The sequence below is a fragment of the Ambystoma mexicanum genome, chromosome 6q, assembly GCF_040938575.1.
Source record: "Ambystoma mexicanum isolate Mex_15411 chromosome 6q, UKY_AmexF1_1, whole genome shotgun sequence".
Lineage (NCBI taxonomy): Eukaryota > Metazoa > Chordata > Amphibia > Caudata > Ambystomatidae > Ambystoma > Ambystoma mexicanum.
Genome location: NC_090937.1, coordinates 765,287,470 through 765,301,462, shown reverse-complemented (window position 1 = coordinate 765,301,462; position 13,993 = coordinate 765,287,470). Strand labels below are relative to the sequence as shown.

The 13,993-nt window shown below is 44.8% G+C and overlaps 1 protein-coding gene across 3 annotated transcripts in view; it reads right to left on the bottom strand.

Annotated features, from left to right (window-relative positions):
* Nucleotides 1-13,993, bottom strand: part of TRIM2 (tripartite motif containing 2) — a 601,585-nt gene that overhangs the window by 334,921 nt on the left and 252,671 nt on the right. The window contains exon 1 of one of the 3 annotated variants that reach the window (XM_069631296.1): nt 5,426-5,726. The exons of the other annotated variants lie outside the window; for them this stretch is intronic. The gene's annotated coding sequence lies outside the window, so the exon portion shown is untranslated. Of the gene's footprint in view, nt 1-5,425; nt 5,727-13,993 lie in introns of those variants that run through there. 3 annotated transcript variants of the gene reach the window in all.

The following is a 13,993-nucleotide window of genomic DNA, read 5'->3' as shown; positions in this document are numbered from 1 at the left end:
CTCCTTACAAATACAACTATCTGATCTGGTAGGTGGCCGGCAGTGGTCTGCTCTCTACGTAATAAGATCATCTCATGAGCCCTGTATTTCCAGGGCGATGCAAGGCACCCCTTCAAAGACTTGGAGTCTCGCTAAAGTGACAGAAAGTGGCTGTAATCATTGGAGGGGGCAGAGCTGTATAAACATGTGGCTATGAGAAACTAAACCTCAAAGAACTTGCGCATTGACAACCATCCTTTATGAGCATTCAGAAATGACTAGCCCTGTGCTCTAAAGGAACTGACACCATATGGCGATTACCAACCAGGAACTGGAGATGCAATTTCATATTGTGATTTACCCTATGACATATAAAGAAAAAATGTAGTTTAAAATGACGTATGGAATCATAGTTTTGTAAATAACTTTTGATTGGAAGGTTGTAGAAAATTACTTTTAAAAAACAAAGTTCAGGATAAACAGCACTGTCAGCTGAATGTAAAACATATTTAATTAAGTAAATTAGGCAAATGTGGATTTTTTTTGCAGAAACAGCACACGTTAGTGATTCATATATTCTAAAGTCTGTGCTGGATAGGCTGTTATTTTGAGATAGAAAAATATTTTTTGTATGAAAGTATCAAAGTGTAAAATGTAAAAATATTTAACTCACACATCATATATCATGCCGGAATGCGAATTGCATGATTAGGGTCACCTTAGTGAGAGCAATCTGATGAACCGATTAGTAACATGATCAAATGTGAGGAACATGATGCTTCAGAAAATTACAATTGTTTCATGTAGAATAATCCAAGATGACATCACATCAAATGGGAGGGGAAATGGGTTTAGAAGCCATGCCCATTAGACTGCCCTCTTCATTAATATGCACAATGAGTAAACATTGGATGGTTTAGTGTGAGGTCACTTTTGGAAAACTGTCCAATCACATACACTGACCAATTAGATTAGAGAAATTATACCTCTAAATGGAGTGGTTTGTGATCTAGTATGGTCCAAACCTGTAGGTTCTGGAGATACTCACTTGCTCATTCACCGACTGACTGGTGGATGGGAAGAAAGAGAGAAAGGAGAATTGACAACAGAAAGGAGAATGGAATGGATTACTTTCCCTTGGACCCATGTTGGATTATTAGTAGAGCTTTGTAAGTGAGGCCTACCAGCAATGTATGCCACAGAGGCCTTCTTCAGTGGAAGAGACAGCAGACAGGCCCATGGGAAACCATACTGGAAACCTGACCCCATCTTGTTGACTGATGCCCACCTATTCCCAGATGGGGAGGATGGAACCAGTCCTTAACAGGGTTCCTGCCTGTCTATGAGACAGCCGAAAGAAAATTCCTATGTAAGTATAATATTAAAGGGAAATAATTCTGAGGGGAGCGATACTCTAAAGGGCAATAGATTAAATCCCAACACTTATTAATTGTGAACATACTGATGGGGTGAGGGTATATAAAATTGACTGTACATCCTGAGAAATTAGTAAATATATGTGCTTCTGGAATTGTAGCTTTGATAGAATAGCGTCTACGGTGTGTATTTTGGGAGAACACCTGTCTGCTTCTCTTTGTAATGCACAAGCACAGAAGACGTATTCTGGGAGCCAAAAAGATGTCTCACTGCATAGATTGAAATTAAGATCCGATAAGCAACAGTTTAAGGCAGCTCATGTGTGTCAACCATTAACCAGTGACCAGGAGCTACCACAAGGGACAAGGAGCTACTACATAGTGTTCCGCAAATGTAACCTCCATAATATGCACACATATAATTGTGTCCATTATTTATGACCCCCTATGCTTTAAATGTTGCGGAGATGTGTCCTAATGTTTATTTATAGATTATCCCAAATGCACAAAGCTAAATTCACATAAGTGTGTTTGTTCAGCAGCAAAAGTAGTGCCTGGTACCTGTTGGTGTCGAGTTAAGCAGGCTCTTCTAGGCTACAGGCAGGAGCTAAATAGCTCCAAACTCCCCTTAATTTCAAACCCTGCCCGTATATTTAGCTAAAAAATAAGGTAATTGAAGTAATTTCCTGGTTACATCACCAGAGTTATGTCACTGATGCTGATCCACTCAAAAAAGGAGGAAAGAGTTATTAACTGCCACCCATTTTCCCACCTTTAAGTTGTCTACTGAAAATGACAAACGTACACGTTTACACATTAATGCATTAGAAACACCACTGAAAGGAGTCCAGCAAACATACAAGTTAAACCTCCTATTTGCAAGTAATTTACATGCAGAATTGTTAAGTAGCCTGTCTTTTAGATTGAGTTTCTGGAGTGATGTTTGAGATGCTCACATGTCTATAGGGTGGAGGGGAGGTGTTTAGGTTTATTGCAAAAATACAAAAAAGGTTGCAGGCGCCCCTCTCTCGAAAAATAACTTTTAACCACTTTGAGAGTTTGCAGCCATCTGCTTTTTGCTCACTGTACCTTTCACAGATGAGAAATATTAATTTGAATATCAGTCTTTGTCCCGCCCACATGGACAGTCCAGCACCGAAATGCTATGACAATTCCCTTCTGAACAAGAGTACCAACAGCAACCACATACACATGTTTCAGCCTTGTTGGGCCTCATCAGTGAGGTGAAGCTGCGCCTCTCTGAGCACAGTGAGCAGGGAGTCCATGTCTGGTTGCCCCCAGGTAACTTAGGGTGACCAACCCCAAGTTCCTTCCAAAAATACAAAAAAGGTAGCAGGCGCCCCTCTCTCGAAAGAACATGGCATGATAACCTGTTCAGTGGTTTTTAACCACTTTGAGAGTTCACAGCCATCTGCTTTTTGCTCACTCTACCTTTCACAGATGGGAAATATTCATTCGCATATCAGTCTTTGTCCCGCCGACATGAGCAGTCCAGCACCGAAATGCTATGATAATTCCCTTCTGAACAAGAGTACCAACAACCCCATACACGTGTTTCAGTCTTGTTGGGCCTCATCAGTCAGGTGAAGCTGCGCCTCTCTGAGCACAGTGAGCAGGGAGTCCACGTCTGGTTGCCCCCAGGTAACTTAGGGTGACCAACCCCAAGTTCCTTCCAAAAATACAAAAAAAGTACAGCGATTTAGATAGGCTGGGATGTTCCGATTAAATTTTCTTGTCAAATGAAAGCTTTAACATGAACTCTCATGCATTTTTCGATCCATGGTGGATGTGCGCTCAGGGTAAACAAAATGTATAAATGGTGATGTGTGTCTTACAAAAATCTCTATTCCTGTAAATGTAGCATTGACAATTGAGGTGACTAGTATATTGATCATTCTTCATGGGAGTCACCATTGACATTGGAATTTTATAGATGTATAATTTGTCTATATTTAAATTGATTCATTTATTTCTATTTCATTCATAAATAGACCTTCTGTACAACCCTGCACTTTTATTGTGCCAAGAGTGGAATGTGGGTGTAGGAAATCAATTGGGGGACCCAGGTCCATAAAAAGAACTTCAGTAAAAAAATACAAATTGTGCGTGCCTGATTTGGGGTGGGGGGAAAATTCCCCCGAATTAGATGCCGCCTGCTTAGAGCCTGGGACAGCTGTAATGGCTTTCCGGCAGAACTGGATGAACCTGTTGCATTCAGGACCACACAGTTTAAGTCCAGATTCGACCCGACATAAGGTTTCACGTTATTTATTAAGCGCTGCAGGAAAATTGTGTTCCTCATCAACTAAAAATTTGAATAAAATGAGAGAGACATTTGGGTAAGGAGTTAAGTGATGTAGAATGGCAGAATCTGTGATAATGGTCTCCCAGAATGTCAGACTGAAGCAAACTCAGTCTAATGTACTGCATCGAGTGTACCTCACACCGATGATAGGACACAAGATAGATCCCAGTATAACAGTGGAATGCCCCAAGTGTCATAAACTGGGTGCAAAATGTGCCCCCACCACTAGTCATTGGCTGTTGATAGTTGACTATTGGCGAGTAACAAATGGTGTGCTTTGTGTATGTATAGAACTGAGGTGGTGAGTGACTTTTTATCGCTGGCTAGTAGCTTAGAACTTGAATTTTTGCCCCCTGGTAATAATAGCGAGGTAAGACTTTATCATGTGGTGTGAATGTGCTCCAGTATTGAGAGATTTTGGAAGATTGTCACAAAGAGATTGGGAAAAGCGACGAACAGGGGTAGATTATTGATATCAGAAACGTGTTTGCTGGGGCTGGTAAATCGGAAGAAGATACATGTATTTTTACAACCAGGGTTGTTGGTGGATAAAAGACTGATAGCTAAACGCTGCATCACCAACAATCTGCTGACGGTGCAAATGTGGCGATATAGCTAGGAATTATGCTGCGCTAAGCAATGTAAAGTCACGTGCACTCGCCTAGGAGACAATACTACTTGATGTGCGTCCTCCTCTGATGGAATACCCTCTGTGAAATACCTGTGCATACCAGGTGGCAAAATAGGATGTGCTTGACACTTGGAAACACTACACATGCAAATAAGGAGTAGATTGGTTATTTGATGTATTCATTCAAGTTAAACTAGGCGGGACGAAGCTTAAACATGTCACATCCACTTCAATTATTACCTTTGGGAGGGTTCAACAATTGTGTTAATTTTCACAGAGGAAGTTACGGGGAGGCTGGAGTTACTTTGTTATATTACCACATGAGGATATTACAACAGAGGATTTTGGTATGTATTTAATGTTTTGGAAAATTAATACATTAAAAAAATTGCAGCCTCAGATGTCCCATTCATCTTTTTGCCATGTCTAAAGGGGAGCAATACAAGTTGCACCATTATAAGTGATAACCATTAAAGTACTTAACACAAAACAGGCATACACTAAATAAAAGATTACAGAAAAACAAACACTGTTCTGTCAAGCCTAGGAGACCTGGGACACTTTCCATTAAATTTCGAGAAGAGGCAACCAATTGCAGCTAAATCCCACTCAGAATGTCAGCAAATCACAATTCCAAAAAGATGTAAAAGGAGGGAGTGATGACGCATCACTAAAGGAGGGTGTATAGTAAAACACATTTGCCAGCTATCATTTCCATACCAATAATTGTTGCTCCACTGTCCCTGAAGTGACACGCATAAGCCAAAACATATTACTTGACTGCTATGACTACACCCCTAGCCCCACCCACATCTATCCCCCGTGGAATGCCGAAGTATTTTTTCCATTTTCATCAGTATTTAACTATGTAGTGGGAAATGTTACAGCAGCAGCATTCGCTTTCGCTAGCGAGGAAATACATATTTTACAGCGCCAACGTTTGCCAGCTTGGATTAACCGTGGACAAGCCAACCAAATGGATGTGTACGTTATATAATTGATGCGAGTTTCCCCATAAAAAACAACACATAGCAGAACCGTGTCCTCGCCACAATAATGTAACCGTTTTGTAACTATTGCCAGCAAAGCAAAGTGAAACAAAAAAATACGTACCAGATGGCGGAAGGAGACTGCCGTCCTTATCATGTTAATTTTGGAGCACCCAGTGCAGAGAGCCAGCAGGAAGTCACGAGAACTTTAACGCGCAGGGCACCGCTATGTGTACTGGAGCAGTTCCAGATTTCCACGGCACTCGAAAAATCATCATCTAAAAACATCAAAATATATTTGCTCCAGTCTCCACTCGCGCTCTGACACGAGATGGCCGATTTTGCTGCGACAAATACTAGTTACGTAATAAAAATGGACAGGCGAGGAAACACATCCCTCCCTCGGTTTGCTAATTTCTGGATTGTTTTCAGTCCAAGCCCTCCTGTCACTAGTACTTTCCATTTTGTGGTGCATGAAGTCATCCGTTTTTAGGAGGGGTGGGGGATGGGCTGCGAGCAGGCATATAATGCAATGCACAATTCCACCCTGTTTTTTTTTGGTAACATTGTGGAAGCGTTAACGGTCATCGGACTTATCGAGGTGCCCGCTGATCTAAAATAGACGTCAGCGTGCCTAGCGAAAACAATCCCATCGTGCGTTCACATAAGTAAACATCCTCAGTGCCAGCCTCCAGAGGCAGGCCAACATCACATGTGAGCCCATTTGAAAGAATGTATTGGCACCGAGACCAGCCGTATAACGTCCAGGCAATACTTCTTTTCACACTACAGACAGCCCAAGTCGTACAGAAGGGTGTAAGCACGAGTGAAGCCAGCCCCAAATTTTAGTTTGGGCTATTAGGTGGTAGGGTGGCCAACTTTTTGATATCCTTTTGTGGGACGCTTGCCCACAAGGCGGTGATGATGTCAGAGCGCCTTTCACGTTTGGCCCGCCCCATTCGTAATTTAAATTTGTTAATGCACCTGGCTTAGTTGAAATGCAAATAGTTTGTCCTTTGGAGGCGATGGTCACGTTTTTTAACTGCAAACATGACCATCATGACCCGAGGAACAAAGCAGTAGCATTTGAATGAAGCCAGGTGTCAGAGCAAAAGGCCCAAAAGGAGCGCGGCCTCCCAGAGAAAGAAAGCACAGCAGGTGGCAGCACCGTGGTGTGAAGACGGCCACTTCAGTTTGCAGAGTGGCTGTGCTGGACGCAGGTTGTCCCGACTTGCTGTCTCCCGAGAGTCACACTCCAGGGAACAAAGCAAGTTGGGACAACCTGCGTCCCTCCCGCACAGCCACTCGGCAAACTGCGGGACAGAGTCCCCGATTATGGGACAATCCCACAAAATACAGGACAGTTGGCCACCCTATTAGGTGGCGCTATAAGCTGAAACTATTTCATTAGAGTACAGATAGGGAGACGTGGCATTTGAGGAGGAACACACAGCTTGTAGTTGTTTGGTTATTTGGCCACCCATTGACTTCCCATGGCCATGCTAATTCCTAGGGCTATTCCCACCAAGTTCCTGGCCCAGCCCACCCAAAACACATCCTCATGGCGAAGGAGCTTTTTGAGTTCTCTTTATTCAAGCCTTACAATAACAATTTAGAAGTGCCTGCTCTCGTTTTCTCAAAGCAGTCTTCTGAGAGTTAATAACTTAATTGTAGTTGTAAACCCGCTGCTGGTGTAATCCAAATGTCTCAACCCGGTATGCCTTCGTGCACTCATTTATACGCACTATTTATGTCCTTCTGCACCTGCTACCATCAATGGCCACTTAATATCACTATGGCAGTGCCTGGCAAGTGCCTTTCCCATGCCTACACAAAAGGCTAAACAGTTGGCATTGCCAATGCTTGTTTTGGGGCCTCTGAGGTGGGAGACTTAGCAGGACAGTTTTAACCCTAAAAAAAGAAATCTACGGTAAACTAGAATACTGCAAGTATACTGTAGCTAAAGTGCTGCAGTCTTTCGGAAAAAGTATATTACAATAAACTGCAGAATGGCTGATGCTACAGTTGTGATAGTAAATACTATAGTTTGTACTACTATATACTGCAGAAAATGTACCACAGATACTGATTTCTATACTGCACAAATACTGCAGTAAATCTGCTTGAGAAGATTGTAGTATATACTAGAGTACTGCAGCGCCCCTTTCCCCCCTGGGCTAAGGTAATTTCAGAGGACTGCGTTCTGCCTGCAACTTCCTCAATAATTTGAGAGGGCTTCAGCCCCTGCAAGTCAGAGGCTGGATTTGCCACTTCGTGCATCTTGGGACATCTCACAGTTTAGTAGGGAGTGTGTGTGAGGAATTCGACCAGCCACACAGTGGGTGTGCACTCGCCTGGGCTTTTTTGAAATTTTATATGAAATTGAATGATGGTCGATCAATCTCGGAAAATGTGTGGGGTTAATCTGCACACATTTTCCTATGTTCACCGCCAGAAAAACACATGGACCCGTGTACTCTGGGTGGACACAGCCTTCAGGTGCCACTGCTCACCCCCCTTGTCACATTTAGTTGGAATGTGACAGCCAGGAGTATATGAAGGCATCTCAAAAGGGGGAGGGCAAAACCTTCCTTCCGTCATGGCCAGTCTGATTAAACGACATAGGCTCCATGAATCCACCCTGTGCTTTGTTGGCCCTGCTGGTGGCAGCTATGCATAGTGATGAGAGTGAATTCAAGCAGGCCCGCGAGATGCCAGGTCGCAGGGCTAACAAACGACAGGGAACCCCAACACCTTTGATGTGCATCTGTGTCAACCCAAAGCCAACTCCCACCTTAGTATCAAGGGCAGTGAAATGTCATGTCAGGGACAGCTGTTTACAGTGGCCATCTCTGCTGGAGGACCCTATTCAGAAGGTACGAGTATGTGGTTTGGCGTGACCGAAAGTCTGGTCTGGCCGCAGCTTCAAGGGAGACCTGCATGTTTAATCAGGAACCACAGAAAGCTCAATTAACCAGAGAGACCCCTTGATCCACAACAGGCAGGAAGATGGGTGGGACTTAGTAGTACATGTTTTCACTCCTCTACCTTTCCTGTTGCAAAGCACTCTGGTTATGACCTCACACATAAAGGAGATTGTTGGTGGGGACCCAGGATTGGTTCGTTACGGTAGGCTTAGCCTACACCATCCAGTTTGGACCATTTGACTTTAAAAGAGGGCTGAGCCCCTCTTTTGGGCAGATCATTTGAAGACTTTGCAAGGAGTAACAAGAACAACTCATTTGGACCCTGGCTGAAGGTACAGTCTGCTTTACAGCTTCTGCCAGTGAGTGGAGGCCAGGATTTACAAGAGGAAAGCAAGATCCCTGCCCTAAACATCTCTCAGGGAACAGAGGGAGTTACTGAATCTAGAGGACCCTCCAAGAAGCTCCAGAACTGGTACCCAATCAGCACACAACATGGCCTGGTAGGCTCTGCAGGCAAGCTTACTAGGTGTGAAGTGCCAGAGAGTCTCTGAATCAAACCCAGGAGCGTGCCTGCAAAACTCTCCTCAGCTTTGGACCGTTTGCCTTAAATACAATTGCGATATGACAGGGGGCGAGCGGGGGGGTATCGTGCTATGAGACCCTGCACAGACACAATATTATGTGAACAATTATGTGAAAAGTAGATGCTTAGACTCAGCGTGCACATATAAGTAGTGCCATTTTTGTACACCATGGTAGAAACATTTGGCCCTGCATGGCTGCGCGGTAAACACTGACCCAACGAAGAAACCTGAATAGGCCTAAGCGCTGATGATTGAGAGACCTACGCTGCTAGCTCCCATAGAAACTCTCGTCTGTCCTACAACTGTTGCCAATACATGCTATCCCTAGAAAGAATGTGCCCTGCAAGGCCACGAGACAGTACCAGGCGCCACACAATGCACGTTCATCACAGCCAAGCCAAAGCAGGCCTCTGACCCCCACCCAGCCAACTGTGAGTTATGGCATCCACAACTGTCCCAGTCCAAGACCCCTGACATCCACCATAGTGAGTGACCCCAGACCACCAACCATAACATCCACTGGCATTAAAAGATCTAAAAGAACACAACCATTCCACCTTATTTCTTAATGACAAGATTTGTAATGCAAGGTACAGGGTGGAATAAATTATAGTCCAAAGCGAGGGTGGAAAGCTTGGTGCAGATGGTGCAATTGAATGAGTGAAGAATGTGTGGATCAGACCGATCCCAAGCCTCCCCCTTTGTCAGTCCCCGAGCCTCCCAGGTGCATGTCATAATGATAGAGTAGCATTGTCTTACATAGTCACTAACTGCAAACTCAACCTTGGTTCCCTGGAGAGGATGAGCCCAGCAGACCCCACTTGATGGAAGACGGATGGACGGGGCTGGGACCAATAGCAGCCTGGTATCCCCTGTGCAGCAGGCTGCCCATGTATAGGGTCTCACCAACCAGCAACGCAGGTCTTCTTACTGTATATGTGTGCATCATGATGACAATGTTTTTCCTTATAACAATCTGCTTGTACCATTTTTCGGCAGTACGTTCTAGAGCAGTAGAGTTCTTTGCTGTCATACTTCTTTATTGTGCTATTAAAGCTGGTTATCCTTGCAAGAATCTCTTGGTATTTTTTCTCTAGCGGGTTGCATTTGTTATGGCATGAGCAGTTGTGGGTGTACCTTCAGCAGAGGGAAGCCTGTGGTGAACTGTGGTATAGTGAAAGGCAAGTGAGAAAAAGACAGGCTTGAGCTCGGCGGAAGGAAGCCTGCGGTGAACTGCGGTAAAGTAAAAGTCTAATGTGAAAGGAAAGACAGGCTCGAGCCCGGTGGAGGAAGGCCTGTGTTGAATTGTGGTCAAGCTAAGAGTTGGACTGTGCATTTGTGACAAGGTTGATGAAGCCTAAAGAACTTATTGAACTGTTGAAACATTGAAGCCCAAGCCTGAACTGTTGAATTGTACCAGTAAGACAGAGTGCGCCAGATTGATAGAACTGTGCCAACCACCTATCCCTTTAAGAAACTCATGTGACCCTGTGACTCTGAACGTGAGAAAGGCAGTTGTTACCTAAGCTATACTGACATTTCTTTTGAGACACTATTTTTCCTTTTTATATTCCCCTTACATATTTGTCATTTGAGAAGGAGGGCAAGGTTAGTTTTATTTTACTATAGGCCTTTTTATTTTGACTAGATTGACTTGGACTTGCTTGTTATTGGTAAAATGGTCAATACTACTCCCATTCTAGAGTTAGGGCCAGTTAGGAATCGTCCCAAGCTTATCAAATACAAAATAAATGTTTTTTAAACTTGCATCTATTGTGTATGTGTCTGCTGTTGATACCATGCCTTTCTTACATATGGTGTCAGGAGTGTGATGTGATTCAATTGATAAAAGTTGAAGACCCCAATGTTGATAATTGTTTTGCCACCAGTCGAGGAGAGACTAATTGTTGATGTTGAAGGTTCCGACCAGATACATACTATAAAGAAATCCCTTTTCTTACAAGCCCAGATCCCCATTAAAGCTCAAGATTGTTTTTTTCTGTACCAACTGTTACTTGATATCTTACTCATTTCTCAATATCGACTACAACAATGGGATCATTTGATACTGATGATAAGATCACCTCATACCTTCATTAGAGCTAATGCCTTAGACTCTGTCCTTAAAGGGATATCCTTTCTCAGACTTAGCTCAACGTCCACCTCTGCCTTACCTATATCAGATCCGAACCTTCAGGCCTCCCTTCACCAATCTGGTTCAGATACCGAAGAATCAGACTTTTTTTTAAAGTTAATCCTGAAGAAGAAGTTGAGTCCATCTTTTTTCCTTCCAAATCAGGAGAAGGATAAAACCTTGGTACCCCATATAAAGCCGACCATCATACCCTCAGCCATTATACCAGGCCTTACAGAAGAAGTAATAATTGGTAAAATATAATGATTGTAATGCTTGTTTTTGTCCCATCTGAGCGTCTGTCTCACGAGCCCTGATACTTGGTACGTGGGTGGGCTTGCGAGTCAGAGGTGACGGTTGCTTGCGGGCGCTGCATAAGGATTTTCCCAACTTTCCTACCTTAGTACAAGATTTTAAATCTCAGCTTCCTCAATTTTCCCCCCTTAAAAATTGGCAGTCAGATGTTTTTTCTTCTCCTGTACCGAGATGGGATTGGTCAAAATATTCACCTAATAACCTTAACATGCCAAAATTCCCTTCAACAGGTAGCCAAGGTTTTAAGGGAAAGGTATATGGAACACCTGAAGGGTTTTCCACCTCTGACCCTAGAGGATCATCCATACTGGGGGACATGCAGGGCTATTTGTGGACCAGAAATGAAGAACCCTCAGGCGAGACATGGCATAAGAAGGGTAAGGAAGACGTACAAGAGACCTTTATGGGATATTTAAAAGAATATCCTTTTGAAACTGATCATTCTCCCCTTATCGTCAACGAAAGGAGTCCAACGCACGTGTTATGCAATGCTTCCTGGACTTACAACCATACTGTTTCATGGTAGAAGATCGGAAAGGTAAATATCAGAGCAATATGGATTTCCTTTCACGGTTCCCCTGTGAAACATTTTCGTCCACATCGCATAAGGGAAGGGTATGTGAATAACCTCGGGGATCCTGTACTCAGGTGGCCAGGAAAAGGCCTTTGCACTTGGATCCCGACCTGGGAGACGGACAAGTGAGGGAAGATCACCTGGCTAGGGGGTCCTCAGGGAGTAGGGGAGAAACATCTGATGATGAGACATGGTATCCCCCTTTTCCCACAGCCCATCTAACCCCTATTCCTACCTATTATATGGAAAACTACAGCTCCAATAATTCCTCCCCACTTCAAACTGACAACACTGCTGAGCCGAGGAAGTTGAGGAATGAGGCCAGGAAGATGACCTCCCATGACTTGCAATGGCTCTGTCCTTTTATTGAGATTAGGCAGAGTCAGGCACGTAATCCCAACTACACACACCTGCCACTTGTTAACACTCCCCGTCAGGATAAAAGGTGGCACGCACAGGCACAAATTGAGCAAGGCTGGGTACAAGAAGCAGCAGCTCTTCCAGGGCCGATGCAAACCAGGCTATCGAAGTTGGAAGGCCAAGGGGCTGATTGGTATTTGTAGAGAAAGAGAGAGCCAGGTGAGAATTCCATACTTTCGGAAAGCCGTAAGCGTTCCAAGGCTGAAACCGATTGAGTCAGAAGGATACACCTTCAAAGTGCTTCCCGGTGACCGATGAAGTCAGGGAGGAGCAGAGGAAGTATTGGTAACGGTCTTGACTGCTACAAGAAAGGTGTTGAAGAAAGAAACACCAAACGGCAACCATCAAGCGTTGTGCACACTTTCTTCCCCATTAAGGCCTACTTGCCAGCCCGTGACCGCCACCACGTGCCACAGGGGCTCTCACCCCTATACCCCATCTGGAATGCAAACGCCCTTGCTGCAGTACCCACCCAAGCCACCCCACCCCATGCAGCACCCACATTGCATGTCCTCCCCTCCACTCACAGCCCATGGTCGCACCACTCGCCAATACCCGGTAAACACAAACTGGAAGCCTCGTCCCAGATATGCGCTACACAAGTCATCCCATCACCACAGAATCACCTCACATGAAAACACACCTGCAAAAATGGATAGAAAGGCCGAATCACCTGCCCACCCGCTCTGCCCAGCCCAGCCACAGCGACTTCCCACTCAGCACTGAAAGGCGCAACCACTTCCTCAACTTCTGCACCAGCAATGGACACCAGCCCACTAATAAAGCCTACACTACCCGCCCCCTTAGCCTTACCACAACTCTTCCCTATCCTATCCCCTTTCCTGCACTCTCCTCGCCGATGCCCACACCTGCACCCCTCCAATGTGCCCTCCTTAACACCAGATCCCTGCCAGCCCACGCTCGCGGAATCCACAATCTCATCTCACACCATAATCTTGATCTTTTGGCACTCACTGAAATATGGCTTACTGCTACCTCTGGCCCCATCCTATCTATAGCAATCCCAACTAGCTATACTATGTTACACAGTGACAGAATAACCAAAAAAGGAGGGGAGTGGACCTCATTTTCAAGGATTCTCTCCCTCTTCATACCATCAATTCCATCGCTCTGCCTAATTGCAAACTCCTCTCTGCCAAACTCAGCTTCTCACACACTGCCTCTACCACCATCCACCTCATCTACCATCCTCCAGGCCCAACCCTCACTTTTGAGGAAAACATCATCCAGCTTATCCCCTCCAAACTTAAACCATCCTCACAACTCATACTCCTTGGAGACCTCAATGTGGGCTTCAATGACCCGTCCAACCACGGCACAGCCTCCCTTGCCAACTCATTGCAAGCCTTAGGTTGCACGCAATGCATCACACAGTCCACTCACACCCATGGTCGCACCCTTGACTGGATTGTTGACAGCAATAGCAACATCTATGCCCCCTCCACTCGCCCTTACCCCTGGTCTGACCACCACATTGTCACTTTCTCCATTCCCACCCCACCACACAACCCAAACCAGTAACCAATCCTTCCACCATCTTGTCCCGAAGCTCTCGCAACCTCACCTCCGACCACCTTGCACCTCACCTTGACCAGCCAGTCCTGCCCACTTCTGACACCTCCACCCTAGTGGAGCACTGCAACACCATGCTATGTACATCCATTATCAAACTAGCTCCACTCAAAGCTAAGAAAGTCAAGAACACTGCACACCTCAT